Source organism: Heterocephalus glaber, unplaced genomic scaffold (genome assembly GCF_053883595.1).
Source record: "Heterocephalus glaber isolate CG9 unplaced genomic scaffold, H.glaber_assembly_v1.0 deba00001451, whole genome shotgun sequence".
In the NCBI taxonomy this organism is placed as follows: Eukaryota; Metazoa; Chordata; class Mammalia; order Rodentia; family Bathyergidae; genus Heterocephalus; species Heterocephalus glaber.
The window spans coordinates 7,335,007-7,356,168 of NW_028258301.1; the positions used below are offsets into that span (position 1 = coordinate 7,335,007).

General features: G+C 38.5%; 1 protein-coding gene and 2 pseudogenes across 2 annotated transcripts in view; all 3 read left to right on the forward strand.

The window, feature by feature from the left end:
• Zswim5 (zinc finger SWIM-type containing 5) overlaps positions 1 to 21,162 on the forward strand; it is a 210,024-nt gene that overhangs the window by 12,609 nt on the left and 176,253 nt on the right. The window lies entirely within an intron of this gene.
• On the forward strand, positions 11,590 to 19,178 carry LOC106008508 (axin interactor, dorsalization-associated protein pseudogene; annotated as a pseudogene). The gene is made up of 2 exons (XR_015452627.1): positions 11,590 to 11,673; positions 15,234 to 19,178. The product of XR_015452627.1 is annotated as an axin interactor, dorsalization-associated protein pseudogene (transcript).
• Positions 16,867 to 19,178, forward strand: LOC101705927 (nuclear autoantigenic sperm protein pseudogene; annotated as a pseudogene).

The window sequence follows — 21,162 nt, forward strand, 5'->3', positions numbered from 1 at the left end:
TTTCATTTGCATCTCTCGAATGACCAGTGATGTTGAACATTTTTTCATGTATTTATTTGCTATTTCTACTTCTTTATCTGAGAAATGTCTGTTCATTTCAGATGCCCATTTTTCGATAGGGTCTTTAAATTTGGGAGGTCCAATCTTTTTAAGTTCTTTATAGATTCGAGATAGTAGACCTTTGTCTGAGGAAGAGCAGGTGAAGATTTTTTTCCCACATTGTGGGTTGTCTCTTCACACTGCTGGTGGTTTCTCTTGCTGTGCAGAAGCTTTTTAATAAGAAGAGATCCCATTTGTTGATTGTGCTAGTTCACGGGCAACTGAGGTTTTGTTCATAAAATCTTTTCCTACACCAGTCTCTTCAAGGGTTCTACCTAACCTCTGTTCCAACTGGTTCAGAGTTTCTATTTTAATACTTAGATCTTTAATCCATTTTGATTTTAGTTTGGTGCATGGTGAGAGATATAGGTCTAGTTTTAATCTTAGGCAAGTTGAAACCCAATTTTTCCAGCACCATTTATTAAAGAGGCTATCTTTCCTCCAGTGAGGGTGTTTGTCTCCTTTGTCGAAGATGAGATGGCTGAGTGTGTCTGGCATTGTTTCTGCATCTTCTAATCTGTTCCACTGGTCCTCAAGTCTGTTTCTTTGCCAGTACCATGCTGTTTTTATTACAGTAGCTTTGTAGCATAGTTGCAGGTTGGGGATTGTGATACGCCCGCCATGTCTCTGTTACCTAGAACTGCTTTTGCTATTCTGGGTCTCTTCTTGTTCCAAATGAATTTTTGGATTGTTTTCTCAAGGTCTGTGAAGTACGCTGCTGGGATCTCAACTGGAATTGCATTGAATCTATATAGCAGTTTTAGAAGTATGGCCATTTTCACTCTATTAATCCTTCCTACCCAGGAGCAGGGGATGTCTGTCCATTTTCTGATATCATCTTCAATCTCTCTTTTCAGAGTGCCATAGTTTTGAGAGAAGAGGTCTCTGATTTCTTTCGTTAGGATGATTCCTAGGTATTTCAGTTTTTTGGATGCTATTGTGAAAGGAATTATTTGCCCTATTTCTCTCTCAGTGAGTCTGTCATTGGTGTAGAGGAAAGCTATTGATTTTTGTGTGTTGAACTTGTAACCAGCTACTTGATTGAATTTGGTTATTAAGTCTAGAAGACTTTTGGTGGAGTTCTTGGGGTCTTCTATATAGAGTATCATGTCATCTGCAAATAATGACAATTTGACTTCTTCATTACCTATCTTTATTCCTTTTATTTCTTTCCCTTGTCTAATTGCCGTGGCTAATGTTTCCAGAACTATATTGAACAAGAGTGGTGATAGTGGACATCCTTGTCTTGTTCCTGATTTTAGTGTGAAGGATTTCAGTTTTTGACCATTTCGTATGATATTGGCTGTTGGTTTTTCATAGATGGCTTCTATCAGTTTGAGGTAGAGACCATCTATTCCAATTTTTTGTAGAGTTTTTTATCATAAATGCACGTTGGATTTTGTCAAATGCTTTTTCTGTGTCTATGGAGATAATCATATGGTTTTTGTCCTTGGCTCTATTGATATAGTGTATTACATTGATTGATTTGTATATGTTGAACCATCCCTGCATCCCTGGGATGAATCCCACTTGATCAGGGTGTATGATCTTCTTGATGATCTTCTGCATTCTATTTGCCAGTATCTTATTAAGGATTTTTGCATCTATGTTCATTAGTGAGATTGGCCTATAGTTCTCTTTTTCAGTTGGGTCTTTCTCTGCTTTGGGGATCAAGGTGATGCTTGCTTCCAGGAATGAATTTGGGAATATTGCTTCCCTTTTAATTTCATTGAAGAGTTTAAACAGTAGTGGCAGTAGTTCCTCTCTAAATGTCTTGTAGAATTCAGCAGTGAAGCCATCAGGGCCCGGGCTTTTCTTAGTTGATAAGTTTTTAATTATGTTTTCAGTTTCATTGGTTGATATTGGGCTGTTTAGAATTTTTAGTTCTTCTTTGTTCACCTTTGGTAATTCATATGTATCTAGGAATCTGTCCATTTCTTCTGTGTTGTCCATCTTATTGGCATATAGGTTCTGGAAGTAGGTATTGATGATCCTCTGGATTTCTGCTGGGTCTGTTGTAGTTTCACCCTTTTCATTCCTAATTGCATGGATTTGGGCCTTTTCTTTCCTTTTTCTGACAGGGTTGGCTAAAGGTTTGTCAATTTTGTTTATTCTTTCAAAGAACCAACTCTTAGCTTCATTGATTTTTTTGTATCATTCTCTTAGTCTCTATTGCATTGATATCTCCTCTGATCTTTAAAATTTCCTCCCTTGTATGAGCTTTGGGTTTGTCCTGCTCTTCTTTTTCTAGAAGCTTGAGGTTCAGCATCAGGTTGTTTAATTGCGCTCGTTCTGTTTTCCTAATAGGCGTATTCACTGCTATGAATTTCCCTCATAAGACTGCTTTCATTGTGTCCCATAGATTCCAATATGTTGTATTGTCATTGTCATTTATTTGAAGGAACTGTCTGATTTCTTCTTTAATTTCCTCTATGACCCATTGGTTATTCAGAAGTGTGTTGTTCAATTTCCACGTGTTTATGAAATCTTTTGAGTTTCTTTTGCTATGGATCTCCAATTTCATCACACTATGGTCTGATAATATACAGGAGATAACTTCAATTCCTTTGCACTTACTTAAACATGTTCTGTGTGTGAGTATGTGGTCTATTTTTGAGAATGACCCATGTGCAACTGAGAAGAATGTGTATTCTGATTTTGTGGGGTGGAAGACTCTGTAAACATCTGTTAAGTTCATTTGTTCAGGAGTTCAATTGAGTTCTAGTATTTCATTACTTATTTTTAGTCTAGTTGATCTATCTATTTGTGACAGTGGGGTGTTGAGGTCCCCCACTACAATTGTATTAGTGCATATATGACTTTTCATGTCCGTTAGTATTTGTTTTATATAGTTGGGTGCACTAGTGTTTGGTGCATAGATATTTATGATTGTCATCTCTTCCTCTTGGATTCTTCCCTTTACAAGGATGTAGTGTCCTTCTTCGTCTCTCTTAATCAGTGTTAGTTTGAAATCTACTTGATCTGCCAAGAGGGTAGCTACTCCTGCTTTTTTTCGGGTTCCTGTCTCATGCAGTATTGTTTTCCACCCTTTAACTTTCAGTCTATGAGTTTCCTTTTGAATTAAGTGTGTTTCTTGTATGTAGCATATTGTTGGATTTTGCTTCTTGACCCATTCTGCCAGTCTATTTCTTTTGATTGATGAATTGAGACCATTAACGTTGATGGTTATAACTGAAACATATTGACTTGTCATTGCCATATCTTTTTCTTTTTGTTGCATTCTCCCCCTTTATATTTAATTTCTTATTGTGTCAGATGGGTTCATTGTGCTTTGCTTCCTGGGGTTGTGATCCTCCATGTCTGTTCCTAGGATATTGTGTAAAATTCTTTGGAGTGCTGGTTTGGTATTCACGAAGTTCCTAAGGTGCTCTTTGTCATGAAAGTATCTTATTTCTCCATCCATTTTGAAAGATAGTTTTGCAGGTACATCAATCTGGGTTGGAGGCTGTTTTCTTTTAGGGCTTGGAATATGTCACTCCAAGCTCTTCTTGCCTTGATGGTTTGTGTTGAGAAGTCTGCTGTGATTCTGATGGGCTTTCCTTTGTGATTTGTTTCTTTTCTCTGACTGCTTGGAGAATTTTGTTCTTCTGTTGTGTTTCTGGAATCTTAACAATTATATGTCTATGTGTAGATTTTTTTTGATCAAGGCTATTTGGAGTCCTATATGCCTAACTTATCTGTATGTCAAGCTCTTTTCCCCAGCTTCGGAATTTTTCTGCCATTATTTCTGTGAAGAGATTTTTTATGTCATCTGCACTCTCTCCTGTGTCTTCATTGAGCCCAATCAGTCTTATGTTGTTCTTCTTTGCATCATCTAGCAGCTGCTGGATTGATTTCTCATGTTCCCTTATAATTTTGAAGCAATTTTTCTTTTCCTGGTCACTAATTGCAATCTTATCTTCTATATCTGAAATTCTGTCCTCACCTTGGCTCATTCTGCTATGTAGACTTTCAATGGAGTTTTTCATGTCCTGGAAATCTATTTGCATCTGTTTTATGGATTCCATTTGTTTCTTATGTTGGGATTCCATCATGTTCCTGAGATCCTCTCTAGATTTATTAATCATGTCTTGCACTAGGGGCACAATTTCTCCTGTTATCTGAGAAATTATTTCTGATTTCATTTTTTCCAAGTCCCCTTTTGTTGCCAGTTCAGTGGGTCCAGGTGGTTGAGTATCAGAGGGTTCCATCTCATTTCCCTTTGGGGCTGCTGTAGGTGATCTGGAAGTCTGGTTTTGAGACTTATTTACGTGTTTTCTCATTTCGACTGGGGCAGGGGGCTGTTAGCGCCTGCATGGATTACCTCCTCTGAGCTGGGAGAGGTGGGACAGGGGCCAGGAGCAGCGATAGGGATGGTGACCCAAAAGCCCTTTCCTGTGGGCTGGGAGCAGCCGGCGGGATGGTGGCCTGGAAACCCCTTCCTCTGGGCCAAGTGCAGTGGGACAGAAGGTGGTCCAAAAGCCCTTTCCTCTGGGTTGGGAGCAGCGGGAGGGATGGTGACCGGGAAGCCCCATCCTCTGGACCAGGAGCAGTGGGACGACGGCTCAGAAGCCCCTACCTCTGGGCCAGGAATGGTGGGACTCAGTACCTTGGTCTGGTGGTCTGGTGTCCTCTTTGTCTTTGTAGTGTGGAATCAGGTGGCTGCCTGTCAGCAGCGGGGTGATTCGGTGTCTTCCGCTCGACTCAGGACCCCGGTAGGGCGTGCACAGACCTGCCTGTCTGCAGCGGGCTGATTCGGCGTGTTCTGTGCGACTCAGGACCTAGATAGGGCATGGGCAGACCTGCCTGTCTGCAGCGGGGTGATTCGGCGTCTTCCGCGCGACCTTGTGAAAAACTCTGAATCTTGCTTATCTTTTCTTTTACTAAATATTATATTTTTTAGTATTAGGTATACTGTATTTATATATGTCTGCTGTGTGTGTGTATACAATTTTGGCTGCTTATTGTATCTGTTTCCTCAACTGTAAATGGACAGAATGATGGTACCTATTTCATAGGCTGTTTTGAAGATTAAATTAGTTAATATGTTGGGCCAGGGTTTTAGCTCAGTGGTTCCGCCGCCTGCCTGGCAAGCACAAGGTCCCGAGTTAGATCTCTGATACAAAAAAAAAAAAATTTAGTTAATATGTAAAGCCTTTAGGATGAGGCCTAGCACATATTAAATGCTTATGTAGGTATACACTATTATTATCATAGCCTTTACCAAAATTGTTGTGAGTATTCTGTATTTGTTATCTTCCTTTTCTCGATCCTTGCTAGATTTTTGTTTTACTTCACCATTCTGGTTTTCCTCCTACTTTTCTTCTGTATTCTTACCCCATAAAGGTCAGACGTACCCTCTTGCCTCAAGTCTTACTAATTTAGCAACCTAATTTATTTTTACAACTTTAGTCAGTGTTTTATGAAATAAGATAGCATGTTATATACTTCAGCTTAAACTTTAAACTTGTTTAAAGCAGCTGTATTCTCATTTTCAAATGAAATCTTACATGGAATTCCAGCTTTTGAGGCAGATAAAATCTGAGCTGCTTTAGGGATTGGAATGGAGCCCAGAACTCCATCAACTTGGCCAGTGACTTTCTTTAAAACTCTGAAGCACTTCCAAATAATCTTAATGTTGATATTTGAAGATGAGAGACATGTCTTAGTTTTCTCATCTGTGAGAGTGTCAGGATTTTTGTGAGATTCTAAGTAAGCTAATATCTGTAAAACACTTTATAAATGTCACCATGCAATAAAATGACTAAGTCTGCATCATTGGCTCTTCCTCTGGAATTCAAGATCAACATATATCTTTGCCTGGTAGACATTTCTAAATGGATACCATATTATCTACTGACTATCAGCATGTCTAATAAGGGTTTTGTGGTGGTCAGTCTTGATTGTGTCAACCTGAAAGGGTTGGGAGCTGCTGAGGGGATTGGTGGAGCACATTTTGGGTCATGAAGGCCTGACCTTGGATATTATATCTGGTCACTTTCTCCTTCCTTTCTGGCACTGTTCCCCTGCTCTGTTTCCCAACCTCCATTAACTAAGCTTGTTTCTCCATGCCCTTCTGCAGTGAAGTTTTTGCCTTGGAGCCAGCCAGCCATGGGTTGAGTCCCAATGAATCGAATTAAACCTCTCCTTTTTAAAAAAATCGTGGGTCTCAGATCCTAGTTCTGCCACTTTCTAGACATGTAACCTTGAACAAGTGACTTAACCTCTCTACCTTACTTTCCTTGTCTGTAAAATGGGGACACAGTACCATGTTAGAATGTTCCCATCATAGTTAAATGAGATACTGTAAGTGAAGGAAGCTCAGAATTTTCTACCTATTTTAGGGTTACTGTGAATTATTTCTCTTTTTCCCCCCTTCCTTACCTCTTAGAACTTTTTATGTATTCTTAAATACCATTTCCTCATCTACTTAGTTAAAATTAAAATTTCCTTCCACTCTAGTCCTGTACATTATTAAGCAGTTGTTTATTGAGTGCCATTGGGCCAGGCTCTGTCTAGCTATTGAATGTTATTGCAGTGAACAAAACTAAGTTTTTGCTTTTATGGAGTGTACATTTTAGTGAGGCAATATAAATCAATTCAGCTAACATTTCTTAAGCTTATTATATATGTAAGTCATTGTGCTAAGTGCTATGGAACAGTGATTGTCAAGCATTTAAACATTGGAAGCTTATAAAAAAGAGATTCCTGAGCCCCTCTCCAATCTTAGTTAACTAAAATTCCAAGGGTGGAACCCCAGGATCTACATTTTACCCGAGCTCCTCAAGTGACTCTATAAAGCATCCAAGGCTGGAAATCGCTATTATGAAAATTACACAAACTAATGTTCTCATTTCATTTTAACAAAGATGTCATTAAAGTGCATTATGAGGGGTTGAGGTATATAGCTTAGTGGTAGAGTGCTTGCCCAGCATTCAAGAGGCCTGAGCAAGACCAAAAGAAAGGATAATAAAGTCCATTATGAAACCTAAGTATCCATTATTTTGAGGTTTTGATATATTCTAGGTATCCTTTGTCCAAGGAGGAGCTGGAAAATTTTTCCCATTCTGTAGTTATCTCTTTACTTTTGTTGGTTGTTTCCATTGCTATGCAGAAGCTTTTTAATTTAATGAAATCTCATTTGTAGATTCTTGATTTTATTTTCTGTGCAATTGGGGTTCTTTTCAGAAAGTCCTTGCCTACTATGCCTGTGTCTTCAACAGTTTTACCTATTTTATCTTCCAGTAGATTATTTTTCTATGATATTTATAATTTCCCTGTTTGTATTAGCTTTGGATTTGGATTATTCTGTTTTTCTGGGACCTTGATGTGCATCATTAGATAATTTATTTGAGCTTGTTGTGTTTTTCTTTTTCTTTTTTTGGTACTGGGGATCGAACTAGGGACCTTGTGCCTGCGAGTCAGGGGGTGGAACCACTGAGTTAAATCCCTGGCCCTGTGTTTTTTGATGTGGTCATTTGCAGCTATAATCTTCCCTCTTAGGACTGTTTTTATTGTATCCTATAAGTTCTAGTATGTTGGAATTCTTTGACAGACTTGCTCCAGATGGCCATACCTGGTTAACTGAACTATTGTCAAGCCTGTGTTTCAATTTGACTTCCTATTCTTGGTCCTGCTTCTGCTTCCTTCCTCTCCAGCATGGATACCTAATAAATATCTTGCATTATGAACTCTATCTTCTCCACTTTCAGAAAGTCAACCTGTGATATTTTGGTTGAGGGTAGCTTGTGGGAGAGTACACAAATGTGAGCTGCCAGCAGCCAGCTCTTCAGGCAGTCAGAGCCTTGGTCCTAAAGGAAGTATCTGGGCAATGCATTCCTATGACTTTACATATACTAAACTTACACTATATGGAACAGCTCCTCCAGAATTCTATTTACTCTTTTTCTGGGGAAACTTATAAGAGTAAGATTAGTAGGGAAATTACAACCTCTGCTTACTGCATCTAGCCTCCATAACACAATTGATAACTGTCTCTTCCCATCTTGGTTCTAAATTCTTGTCCAGATTCTCTGCTTGTCTAGGGAATTTACCTGAGGGGAGAGTATGACCATCTTCACTGTGGAGTTTGAGTCTTCTTACCATGTCTATGCTATTTTATTATTGTTTCTCTGCAGCAAGTTTTAAAATTGCTAAATGTTGGGAGAATCCTTGAATGTTGTTCCTTTTCTTTCAATAATAGTTTGGCTATTCTGTTTCTCTTGAGTTTCCATGAATTTTAGAATCAGTGTGTCAGCATTTTTGCAGAAAGGCCAGCTGGAATTTTGATAGGAATTTGAATGGGTAGATCAATTTGGGAGTATTGTCATCTATTTTAGTTTTCTATAACAAAACTACTGCTGTAACAAATTACTACAAACTTAGTGGCTTAAAACAACACACATTTTACCCCCAGTGCTAGGGATCCAACCTAAGGTCTCACACATACTAGGCAAGCATTCTTCCACCTAGGTATATCCCCAGCCTAAAGCAACACAAATTTAATATGCACTTACCAGGTTTGTAAAACACAGTTTTGGGTGTGTCTGTGGGTGATGAACATGTAGGCCAACAAACTGAGGAGGAAAGACTCAGCAGTTGTGGGTGACGTCAGCCAATAGGCTTGTAACCTAGGTGGAGTAAAAAAGGGAAAGAAGGAAATGTGCCCATTTTGAAGAGCTCCATCTTTGTTTGTTTGGTTTTTGGTACTGGGGTTTGAACTCGGGTCCTTGCGCTTTTGCAGCAGGTGGCAAAACTACTGAGCTAAATCCCCAGCCCTGAAGAGCTCCAGTCTTGAGCAGATACATCCTTTGTCACCTTTGCCTTTGGACATCACTCACTCTCCAGATCTCCAGTTTCTTCAGTCTTCCAATACAAATTCACACTGGCGATTTACTAGTGATCTTTGAGACCTTAGACCTTGGACTGCATTGGACTTGGTGCTACATTTCTGATCTCTCTTGGTATTCTGTGGTTTCTGTCTTCTTGGGCTGAGGAGCTACTGGATCCTCCAGCTCTCTAGAACACCAATGGCCATTGCAGATTTCTCTTACATTTCTGGTAGCCAGAGTCTTTCTGGGATAAAATCAAATTATAAGGAAAGCTGTGGTTCCACATAGAGGTTCTTGGGGAAAAGCTCTTTCTGTGCCTTTTTTAAAAGCTCTAAAAGCCACCTGCATTCTTTGGCTCTTAGCTGCTTCTTCCCTTTTCAGATCCTATCACTCCAACCTCCTCTTCCATTGTCATAGTTATATTCTTTGACATTAAGCCTCTTGCCTTCCTTTTACATGGATGCTGTGATTACAATTGGTCCAGTCAAAAAAATCTGGGATAATTTCCAAATCTAAAGAACTTTAATGAGATCTGCAGAGTCCCTTTTGTCAGGTTCTAGGGATTAGCACATGGGCATATTTGGGGAGGGGCATTATTCTGTCTAAAACACCATCTTTTCTCTTTCCTCCCTGGGGATTGAACCCTTTCACACATTCTACCAATGAGCCATACCCTCTGCCCCTCTACTACATCATCTTAATAACATCTGATGTCCTGATCAATGAACACAGAATGTTTCCCTATTTATTTAGTTCTTTGATTTCTTTTCTTTTCTTTCTTTTTTTCTTTGGTACTGGGGATCGAACTTGGAACCTTGTGCTTGCAAGACAGGCACTGGAACCACTGATCTAAATCCCTGGCCCTCTTTGATTTCTTTTAAGAATATATATATTCTTGAATATACTATTGTATGAGTGTTGTATTTCCTGGGTTGAGTTTACTCCTAAGTATTTTATTATTTTTCATGGAATTGCTTCCTTAGTTTCATTTTTGTATTGTTCATTGCTAGTATAGATAAATAGTTGATTTTTGTATATTGATCTCATACCTCTAACCTTCCTGAGCTCATTTATTCCTCAAATAAAGTAATTTTTTCTTTTTGGTACCAGGGATCGAACTCGGGTCCTTGCACTTGTGCAGCAGGTGGTGCAACCACTGAGCTAAATCCCCGGCCCACAAATAAAGTAATTTTTAAATTTTCCTTTCCAATCTGGAACCTTTGCTACTTATCACATCACAAAACTCAGTGTTATTTGTGCCATAGAGACTAAGAGACAGTTTGGCTTGTATTTCAAAATGCTTTTTAATGGGCTATTGTGTATTTAGTTAATATAGTTGTAGAGAGGCTGAGGTCAGAGAAAATGAAGTGTGACTGGGAAGGAGGAAGAGGTAATATGAGGCTGTTACAGAGCTGCTGGATTAAGTAGTAACTGATTGCTCAATCTCCTGAACTGTCTTACAGAAAGGCAGGAAGACTATCCTCTGGCTCTATCTCCTGTTTAACAAGCTCCAGAACTGAGAAATGTTTTTACTGGTAAAGCATATCCCTCTCCAGTTTTAACCATTATTGGTTTTACAGTTTGGGTTGTAGGGATTGTGGTAATTGTTCTATTACATTGCCTCAAACTTAAGTACCTTAAGTTCCCCATGTTTGTGGTACATTTCTTTCCCCCAATTACCTGATAGGAAAAAGGGTTGGCCATAATTCATAACCTTGTAATGACAACCCTTAATGATTAGAAACATAAAATAAGTAAAAACAAGGATTTAATACATTTAAGAAAATAATTTTCTTTTTCAGTATCATCCTTTTTACCTGTATTTTATGTTGTGTATTCTTTATTTTCTGGATAGGTTTCAGGAACATAAGGAATGTTTATGTCTTAATTACTTTCTCATTGCTGGAACAGAATACTCAATACCCACAAGCTAAAGGAGGAAAGGTTTATTTTGGCTCAGTTTGGAGAGGTTTCAATGCATAGTTGGCTGGCTCCAGCATAGGGCAGTACAGCAAAGGGGCAAGGCAGAGGAGAAGGAGCTCATGGCAAGGCAGGTAGGAAGCAGCAGCCATCAAGGGAGGAGGGATACCTGTATACATCCTTCTAGGCCCTGCCCACAGTGACCCACTTCTTCCCACCAGGCTTCACCTCTCAATATCACACCCAACTAAAAACTAATCAGTGGACTAATCCTGTATCACACCCATGATCCAGTCACCTCCCCAAAGCCTCACCTGTGAGCACATGAAGCTTTTGGGGGACATCTAGATAAATAAGTCATAACAGCTTGTATAGCAAAATAGATAATTGTAAGGGATCTAAATATTTGCTCTTCTCTTTCCTGTTTTCTTTAGACCCTGAACCCTAACCATTCCCCCTTCTCTCTTGTAACTTCTGAAAAATTCAGTCCAATCCTGGGAGGACAAGAGAGAATAGGAAGTGACACAGAGCATGAGGGAAGCATCCTGAAAGAGGATGTTGGAACCCATCTGGAACAGAGGCCTTGTAGGGTGCTATAGCTTAATTGGGATAAAAAGAGTATCTACATGAAGGGGGTCACAATGAGATGTCAGAGGCTGAAAGGGTTAAGGATGACTTTTGCATAGGGATTAAGGGAGCAGAAAGGGGTGTGGTGTTAGGGTTTAGTTAGAGTGAGGGTATGGCAGGAGATGACAGCAGTGGGTACAGGCTCTTTGACCTTAAACAGAGTGAGGAGAGTGTCCTTAAGGAAGAGGCCATTTTGGTGGCAATGGGAGATTGTTTCTCCTTATAGATACTAATTAAGTAAAGCAATAAAGGGTAACAAAAGCCAAGTTTCTCATTCTCAGAGAAAGGTGCTAAAATATATACAGGGAGAAAAACTAGAATGAACCCTGGGCTTTTGGGTTGTAATTGGAGTACCTATGTGAACTCATGGATTATAATACATATTGAAAAAAATATATGTATTCAGTTTACTAAGACAGCCTGGGACAGTAACAGTAAGCACATTTAATGCCCAGATCTTGGTTTCCAAGTACTTTTCTCCACTAAAAGAAATGGGGGCTCCTTGGAGAAAGGACTGACTCTAGGGATTGGGGCAGAGAAAGTACCAAATGAGGCTTGAACATATTCTTGTACCAGAAGACAAGGAAATTCTCAGAGAATGTTGTTATCCCAGTTTTACAGATAAGGAAATTAGCCTGTGATATGAAACTTGTCCAAATTTATATAACTAGTTAAGAGGGTGGGCTGAGGTTAGGACCCAAGAAGTCTGGCTCCTCTGTCCAGATCTTAATATCTAAAGACATTCAGTTCCTATATTCAGTTATGAAAGTGAAAAGTAAAAAGTTGAATCCTAAAGAATGATTAAAAAGGGTAAAAAATTAGTTAAATTAAGAAATAATATACTGAAATTGTTTTCTTTCCTGTCATAAGAAAATTCTGTCTTAGTATGTGACCAGTTTTTATTACCATAATAGCATCCATTCATTCATATTTTTTGTGTTATATCACATCTTTAATGCACACTTTCTTTTAACTATCTAGCAAGTGCTGTACCAGAATAGTAACTTCATTGTTGAGGTCAGTATATTCATTGTATATATTGTGGATCTATTGTTATATATTTATGTAAAATTAACTTTATCTCTAGTAATAAAAGATGGTTTAAGTTGGTGGTGGCTATAATTCTTAAAATAAATAATTCATTTTGTGGTGTAGGTAGAAAAACCAAACAGGTAATTTCATAAATGAGGAAATATAGTACTGATTTTATTTACCTTATATTTATTTGCCTTTGTGATCCATCTCATGGCAGTTTATATATTCTCAGTTTAACTTTTTTTTCAGTTTATCTTATATTCGGGAATTTGTTTAAAAGTGGTAAGTTTTAGTAAGGGGTAAAAAAAGCACAACATTTCACTGAGAAGTGGTTTATAAGAATTATTTACATGATAGTTACATCTAAGTATATGGTTCATTTCACTAACTGCTCTAAACTGTGATCCTGGAGTCCTGGTAACTCTACAAAGACATGCTGTAAGAGAAAAAGATTTGCAGTAATTTTCATAGCTCTTTTTATGGAAGGTGTATTTCACTGGTAGACCATTTACTGGGCATTCATGAGGCCTCTGGGTTCATGCCTAGAGCAAATATAACATTTTTTTAAATTATAATTTTTTTTGTTCATTTCGGCTAACTTCACTAAGAATATATTTGTACCAGTTTAGCACTGGGTTCTTCAGTTATTATAATGTTGCTTTCAAATCAGTAGATTTTCTGTTTATTACTACCTAAAGTTAGTATTTCATCTTCAATATTTTTGCTAGTTAACGTTTTTGAGAGAAAAAGTCCAATATTTGTTCAACAAGTATGGTCTAAACAAAGTACAAGACAGCCTCAAAACAACATGATTTGTTCCGTTTCACAATCATAAATCCCGTTTTGGTTAGCAATAAATGGATCATCTTTCCTTTATTTTGAATATTACATCTGAGTTCATATAAAGATATGTTCTTAAAATATTAATAATTTCCCCTGCATTTTGGAAATTGTGGATTTGATAAGATTTTAGAAAGAATTTTTAGGCTGAAAAACTCATCTTTAAAGCAGTCAGTGAGTAGTAGAGGTCAACTATTATTTGAATGAACTCACTTAAATCTCAGTTTTTAAAACCTAAATTCCCTATGGTGAATGTGATCATTATGTATATCAAAAGTGTACCAATAAAGTTAATTTTTAAAAAAACCTTTTTTTATAGAAATAATTGTAGATACAGATAATCATACAAATATTTTGCTAAAATAAATTACTGGTTAGTTGTTCAAATGTCTTTTTAAAATATGTTTGTTGTGTTATTCATAATTAAAAGTTGGTTCCAAAAAAAAAAAAAAAAAAAGTTGGTTCCAGGGCCAGGGATTTAGCTCAGTGGTTTCACTGCCTGCTTTGCAAGCCCAAGGACCGGAGTTTGATTCCTGGTACCCCCCCGCCCCGCAAAATAAATAAATAAAAGTTGGTTCCAGTGATGTAATATTCAATACAGTATTCAGTCATCATTTTTCTTGGCAATATTGGTTAATGTTCATTTTCATAAAGCCTCTTGATCATGATTTATTTCTTTATAATTATACTTTTGTACTTTTGTGGTTCCTATGGGGTTATGGAATGTAATAATATGACCTCCTATCTTATGAAAAGAAGGTGAACTATTTCTGAAAAAAGTATAATAGCAGAGCTGGAGCAGAGGCTTTCACATAAGTGATAGGCTGCGAAACTATTCAGTGAACTTTGGTTTCAGAGATAATATCTGTTTTAAATTAATATTTACAGATACATGCCAGTGTAGTTGATTCAAATGCATTTGACTTTCTGTCCTCATTTAAAGAAATGCCATACACCAATTTTTTCAGTATAAAAATATTTTAGTCTTAATGGTGTGGTATAGTGCCAGAGTTCATTGAAAAGACAACAGAGGAGTATATTTGGAATTTAATTTTTTTTAAAGAAACCTTAATTTTAGGGAACTGAAAACACATATGGAGGAACATGGGGTACTCTGGAAACCAACAGAGGGTAGTTGCTCCTGTGGCAGAATTTTTCAGTAACTGACAACAGAGTTAGTTGTTTGAATGAATTTTCATGTTAAAATTTTAATTTTATGCTGTTCAGTGTTTCATTTTTCCTAAAAGATTGTGTCTTCTAAAGTACATGTGAAAATAAACCTTTTCCTCCTTTAACTTTGGGTATCAAGTATTTTGCCTCAGCAACAAGGAAAGTTTAACTAAGATAGGTAACTATGAATACAAAGGCAGAATATTTTGAATTTGTTGATCATAAGGAATTACTGGAGTACCTGATTAGGAAAGTGACATGCTGAAATCTATTGAGAAATTAAATCTGGTAGTTCTGTGCCATCTGGATTGGGATAAGAAGAGTCAGTAGGGGCTGCAGCATCAGTCAGATTGGGCTATTCTTGGGCAAATGGTAGTGGTGGCCATCATGGTTTCTTCTAGCTCTGATAATATCAGGGTTGAGGCCTAGGTTAGGATGGTGTCCTGAGGCCATCTTTGCTGGTTTAGGGATGGAAGGGACTGATGTGAACCCCAGCAGTGTTATCGGTGGCCCAGGGTCTGCTGTAGCACTGAGGTCCCAGTTTCAGGAGAGGCACCAGTTTTGACTCTTGGAGCCTGTTGGTGGATGCAGTAGACTTTTTTTTTTTTTTTGGTATCGGGGATTGAACTCGGGCCTTTGCACTTGTGCAGCAGGCAGCGAAACCACTGAGCTAAATCCCCAGCCCTGCAGTAGACTTTTATCAGGTATCAGCAAGACGTTTATCAAGAGGCCTAAGCTCAGTACCATAATTCCAGTTTAACAGATGAACAAAAGAAAACCATAGGCAAAGCGCAACATACAGCACTTGGAATTAGGAAGTACAGCCTTACAGTCCACATAGTCCCATGAAAAATTTAAGCTGGAGGATCTGAAGAAGCTAGACTCAATCCTAAAGTATATTTTTACTTATAATAAACAACTCTCATTTGACATTCTGTCTGTCCTATTGCTAGGAATTTTAGCATTCAATGAAGAAGAAGCTTTGGAGTTTGAAGATAACAAAGAAAAAGGGCAATATTGGATCAGGGTCTCCTGATTCTTTTCTTGCTAAAGTTCCCAGTATTTTATTACCATCAGAACCAAGAATGATGTTATCAGAATTGAGAAAATTTGTCTGAAAGAAGATGGGAAGTGTGTTATTCCCTATATTACAGTTAATGTAAAGGATATGAGTGGCATAGATTTAATTCCTGTGCAAGATACTTCTGTGACTTAAAGAAAAGATACATATGTTTATTTTAATGTGGGCATTGAGCTCCAGAAACATGTTAAAAATTAACCAAAGGGGGCTGAGGGTTTAGCTCAGTGGCATGGCGCCTGCCTTGCAAGTGCAAAGTCCTGAGTTCTATCCCCAGTACCAGAAGAAAAAAAAATACAAAAATTAACCAAAGGTGCAGCTATCTGTATTGAATTCAGACACACGTCTAAGAAAAGGTTTTTCAGCATCAAGTATTTCCCTTTCATAGAAATGGTTGAAATTAAATGTGAGGCAGTTGTAACAGAGCCATACAAGAAACCCCCTGACTTTAAAGGAAAGAAATTGCAGTTATTGACCAAGAAACCACTTTATCTTCATCCATATTAGAATTTACACAAGGAATGATGCTCATATGAATAACTTAGAACGTCTGTGAATTGTACATCACAGAAACCATCACAGCTTTGTGCAGCATTCACACATCAATAGGCAGGAAGCAAGCCATACCCATGTCAGTAGGCCAGAATGAGTCCATTACAAAGCTAGACCGTGGAACTCAGAAGTTCAGCATAACACTGATATGTGAGTTTCCTTGGGATATGTTTATTGTAAAATTTGAAACATGTTTTTATTGTTCTATTGTACAATTAGTGTATTTTTAAAATTTACCATTGTACCTACCCTGTTTACTGGAATAATACTATTGTGGTAATTGTACTCAACTTCAGACTTAATATACCAGTAAGAATATGCTGGAGTTTGTACATTAGTTCACTTTTGCTCCTTTGTGCTCTTTTGTTTGAGTTAACTTCAAACTTTGGGTTGAGTTGGCTCAGATAGTATCAAGCTGCTTTGAGAGGAATTAAACTAATCAGTGTAATCCAATGGTGCCTAGAAGGTCTGTCTGAAAGTTTATAGGGTGCTCTGTAGAAGTGGCCTAAATTTACCCCAACCTGATATTCTTCTTGCTTACAAATAGTGTGCTTTGGCAGGATCAGAATCCCATATGAAAAATTCCCAGGTTGTTACCTGTGTTTTTTTTTTCTAGATGACCAGATTATTTTTCTGAAAGTGAGCATATTTTAGGCATGTTGATTAGCTGTTCTTCTATATCACATTGTTATTCTTACTAATAATGATTCTAATATTGAAACCATCTTAGAATAATTACATATTTTTAGATGGTTTACAATGTTTTAATCATGTAACCTAAAAATGCTTGAGTCATATGATAATGAGATACTACAGGAGTAATGGCTCTTCTCTTAAAAAGTGATTGTAAAACCTTAAAATCTGAATACTTTTTACAATGATGACTATGCTACATCAGGAAAGATATCCTTTTTTAAAAAAATATAGGTAGATAGGAGTGCCATTTAGTTGCTATTTAGAAATATTGACATTTACCCATTTAAGATATATAGGTCATTAGCTTATTATAATTTGACTTTTTATATTACTTTTGACTTAATGGGGCATAAATAAAAATTTCATAGTATACTGAAGGTGGACATTTGATATTAACAGAACATTAAGATTTGTGATGAGCTTTCTGTGGAATAGATACAGAACCTATGTATTTTAATATTTATATGTTCTAAGTGAACAATCCATGAGCAGGGCATGGTGGTCCACATCTCTAGGAGGCTGAGGCAGAATGGTTGCAGGTTTGAGGCTAGCCTGAGCAACTTAGTGACTTAGTAAGACCCTGTCTCAACATAAAAATCAAAAAAGGGCCAAGGATGTAGCTCAGTGCTAGGGCCCTGGGCTCAATCCCCAGTGGTGGTGGTGGGAACATGAAGGGAATATAGGGTCAGTTCTTGGCCTATTTTTGAACTAATATAATAATCCCAGTCATATCACTCAGCATGCTTGCTTTTTAACACAAATAGGCAAGAATCTGCCATTTTCTGTCCCTGAGTAAGATTCTGGTTCCCCAAATTCCCTCCATTTTCCTCACAGGCTCGTTTCTGTCCACTGGCTCACCACCTCAGGGGAACGATGGACACAGAGTCCACAGCCACAGCTGCCATCACCGTGGAGCTAGTTTCCACTGACAAAATTGAAGATGCTCCTGCTCCTTCTACCTCTTTAGATAAAGTGGAAAGTCTGCATGTGGATAATGAAGCTAAGAAGCTATTAGGGTTGGGAAAGAAACATTTGGTGATGGGAGATATTCCAGCAGCTGTCAGTGCATTCCAGGAAGCAGCCAGTCTCTTAGGTAAGAAGTATGGAGAAACAGCTAATGAGTGTGGAGAAGCTTTCTTTTTCTGTGGGGAATCACTTTTGGAATTGGCAAGAATGGAGAATGGTGTGTTGAGAAGTGCCGTGGAAGTGTTCTTGTGGAAGAAGAAGAAGGAGAAAAAGCAGAAGATGAATCTGTAGTAGAAAATAATGATAACATAGATGAAACTGAAGGCTCAGAAGAGGAGCATAAAGAAAATGACAAGGCTGAAGAAACACCAAATGAATCCATTCTTGAAAACAGGTCTCTTCAAGAAAGTGAAGAGGAGGACATTGGGAATCTAGACCTTGTCTGGGATATGCTGGACTTAGCAAAGATAATTTTTAAAAGGCAAGAAACAAAAGAAGCTCAGCTTTATGCTCCACAGGCACATCTTAAACTTGGAGAAGTTAGTGTTGAATCTGAGAACTTCATCTAGGCTGTGGAGGAGTTCCAGACCTGCCTGACCCTACAGGAGCAGTACTTGGAACCCCATGACCATCTCCTTGCAGAGACTCACTACCAGCTGGGCTTGGCCTATGGATACAACTCTCAGTATGATGAAGCAGTGGCACAGTTAGGCAAATCTATTGAAGTCATTGAGATGAGAATGGTTGTATTAAACAAGCAGATAAAGGAGGCTGAAGGATCATCTACTGAATATGAGAAAGAAATTGAGTTGAAGGAACTGCTACCTGAAATTAGAGAAAAGATAGAAGATGCAAAGGAGTCCCAGCATAGTGGAAATGTAGCTGAATTGGCGCTGAAAGCCACTCTAGTGAAGAGCTCTACTTCAGGTTTCACTCCTAGTAGGGGAGGCTCTTCAGTCTCCATGATTGCCGGTAGAAGAACAACAGAAGGTCCTTCCTCATCAAATTGTGTGACTGATATTTCTCACTTTGTCAGAAAGAAGAGGAAACCAGAGGACGATTGTCCCCAGAAGGATGATGCAAAGAAAGCCAAACAAGATCTGGAAGTCAGTGGAAGCAGTGGGGATGCGGTCGCCAATGGAAATGAAGTTTTGGAAAACATGGAAGAGGAGGCTGAGAAACAGGCTGACAGCTGGGCCACAGTGGAGGGGACAGTGGAGGCTGGAGCTGCAGTTGAAACCACTGCATGTTAAGAAAGGGAGCAGAACCTTCCTCCCAGGGGAAAGTGTTTTTGTATATAATGTATTTTTTCACTTTTGGGGATTCTTTTTGTATAACTTCAATAAAGATGGTAAGCAAAGGTTGAGGCTTTGATGGCTTTTTTCTTAAATTTTGGCTAAATCTGTGCTGTGGGGCACTCTAGATTTTATAAAGTGGCCAAAATTTTGTGGTTTCATGTTTTCTCCCTGTGTATTGATCTGTGTGTTGGAAGTTATAATCCCAGCTCCAGGCTAACTGTGGAGATGATGATTTGCAAGTGTGGGCCATAGGCCCTTCATCCTCTATCAGTGCTATATATTTACTGTCAAGTACTTGACTGAACTCAGCAGTCTTGCAAACTTTCAGTGGTGCTGTTCCCCGCTGGGGGCTAACACACAAGACTTGAGGAAGATCTTGCTGTTCGGTGCTGAAAATGGATGATGGACTTTGTGAAGCAGGCCTTGGTTGCTACTTGTTGTCTGTTCAACCTGTCTCCAGCTAGAGCCATTATCCTGTCCGGGAAAGAATTGTGAAGAAAACTTGGGTCCAGGAGATCCCTGAGGAAAACAGCATGTTTAATTGGAGAAATGAGCTCTTTGGGAAAGAGGCTCAGTGTGGTGGGCACTTGGATATGATTGGAAGAATCTATGAGGGAGTTATATATATACATATATATACATTTTTTTTCTGTAAAGGTTGAAATATATCAACATTTGGAATTGTTACCTGTCTGCAGTTTTAAATTCTCAAAATAAAGATGCTAATAAAAAGTTAAAAAAAATAGGCATGGGGCCTGGGATTTAGCTTAGTGACTCCAACGCCTGCCTCGCAAGCGGAAGGACCTGAGTTCGATCCCTGGAACCAAAATAAATAAATAAATAAATAGGCATGATTAAGTTGATTTAGCTCTTGCACTTCAAAAAAGCTAATTTTTACTTTTAGTTGTCTATTAGGTCAATTCTGTTTACCAGATGACCTGTGTTTTCCTCGTCTCCTAATATTTTCTGAGGTACTTTAATTTTCACTCTGTACTATGTGATGTACTCAGTACCTTTTACTTGATGTTGCTGATGAGAGTTAAAAAATAATCCCTTAGGCTGTCCCACCGCTCCTGGCCCAGGGGTAGGGGCTTCTAAGCCGCCGTCCCACTGCTCCTGATCTAGAGGAAGGGGCTTCCTGGCCACCATCCCTCCCGCTGCTCCCAGCCCAGAGGAAGCGGCTTCTGGGCCACCATCCCTACCACTGCTCCCAGGCCCTGTCCCACCTCTCCCAGCTCAGAGGAGGTGAGCCGTGTGGGCGCTAACAGCACCCCCCTCACCCCCAGTCGAAATGAGAAAACATGTAAATAAGTCACGAAACCAGACTTCCAGATCACCTACAGCAACCCCAAAAGGAAATGAGATGGAACACTCTGATACTCAACCACCTGGACTCCCTGAACTGGCAGCAAAAGAGGATCTGAAAAAATGAAATCAGAAATAATTTCTCAGATAACAGGAGAAATTGTACTCCTAGTGCAAGACATGATTAATAAATCTAGAGAGGAACTGAGGAACATGATGGAATCCCAACATAAGGAACAAATGGAATCCATAAAACAGATGCAAATAGATTTCCAGGACATGAAAAACTCCACTGAAAGTCTACAGAGCAGAATGAGCCAATGTGAGGACAGAATTTCAGATATAGAAGATAAGATTGCAATTAATGACCAGGAAAATGAAAATTGCTTCAGAATTATAAGGGAACATGAGAAATCAATCCAGCAGCTTCTAGATGATGCAAAGAATAACATAAGACTGATTGGAGTCAATGAAGAAACAGGAGAGAGTACAGATGACATAAAAAAACTCTTCACAGAAGTAATGGCAGAAAACTTCCCAAGCAGGGGAAAAGAACTTGACATACAGATAAGTCAGGCATATAGGACTCCAAATAGCCTTGATCAAAAAAAATCTATACATAGGCATATAATTGTAAAGATTCCAGAAACTCAACAGAAGAACAAAGTTCTACAAAGCAGTTCGAGAAAAGAAACAAATCACATACAAAGGAAAGCCCATCAGAATCACAGCAGACTTCTCAACA